The sequence below is a fragment of the Galeopterus variegatus genome, unplaced genomic scaffold, assembly GCF_000696425.1.
Source record: "Galeopterus variegatus unplaced genomic scaffold, G_variegatus-3.0.2 Scaffold10677, whole genome shotgun sequence".
Classification (NCBI taxonomy): Eukaryota; Metazoa; Chordata; class Mammalia; order Dermoptera; family Cynocephalidae; genus Galeopterus; species Galeopterus variegatus.
The window spans coordinates 42,539-43,919 of record NW_007736788.1 but is presented as its reverse complement, the minus strand read 5'-3'; positions in this window follow the sequence as shown (position 1 = coordinate 43,919).

Sequence of the window (1,381 nt, the reverse complement as noted above, 5' to 3'; positions counted from 1 at the left end):
TTTTTTTTTTTTAGGAGTCCCCACTACTTTTTCAAGAGGTCTACAGATTAAAACTGTTTTCCTTAATAGTAAGATGCTTTTGGCTTTTTTCACCATGTTGATATTTGCACTGATGGTGTAAAAGTAATGGAAAGTAAAACTTCTGGTGCAGTGGCACCAAATCATACTAATGGTATATTCTTCACGGTCACACAATTTTTTAAAAAGCCAGTTTACTTAAGTAAGTCATTGATGAAGCAGTAAAAATTATTAATTTTATTATATCTTGACACTTGAGTATGTGAGAGTACTTCAAAAATTTCATGGAAAGATTCATATTATCTTTTAATTGTATTTTTCTACAAACTTTTTGAAGTATTCTTGTACTTTTAAATATTCTATGTGATAAAGTGGGGAGTATGCATAAAGTGCTTTTACTGCATACCGGAGTATGATGGTTATCTCAAGAAAAAATACTTCTTCGGTTGTTTAAGTTGTTTTACTTGAAACAGTGACTGAGAAAATATGGTTATTCTGACTTGATTATTTGGTAGACATTTTCTGAAAACTAAAAGAAGTTAGCTGGTACCTGACAGTATTTGTTGCTAATGATAAAATTAGAGCTCTCAAGTGAAAGTTAGAATTTTAGAAAACTTCTACCACTAAAATTGATGGATTTCCAATACTTAAAGATTTTTCAGTTGAGGTAGGTAGTGATATTAATGAATGTGATTTATTTATTTTTTATTTTGATACAGTATAATGACATGTGTCAACATTTGGAAGATCTGCATAACTCAGTGAACCAAAGTTTTCTGATTGACCAATGGTGATGTTACAAAATCATGCATAAGTGAATGATCCATTCAAAGTAAAGAATAGGTCGATGGATTTTAATGTAACAGAGTATAAAAAGATATGGTTTCAGATTCTACATTGCAAGTAACCTTTAAGAAAACTACCACCTCTGGAGTTTCAAAGAAGAATATCCTACTATTTGAAAAAACTATTCAAATATCCCTCTCTTTCCAACTACATATCTGTGTGAGACCAGGTATTTTTTGGCATACTCAACCAAAGCAGTGCCACAACATATTGAAGGCAGAAACAGATATGAGAAACCAACTGTCTTCTATTAAGGCAGATTTTAAAGACTTTTGCAAACACGTAAAACACTGTCCTTCTCAGTAAATTTCTTTTGAAAACATAGTTATTTCTCATAAAAATATGTTACTTTAGTTAATACATATGGGTTTATTTTTGTTATTTGTAAATGAATTAATGCATATTTTAAAGTTGTCTCAGTCTTAATTTTTAACATAAAGATAAAACCCACATAAACACAAGATAAAACTCACATAAATAAAAGCTCTTTGAGATCCCTCAGAATTTTTAAGAATGT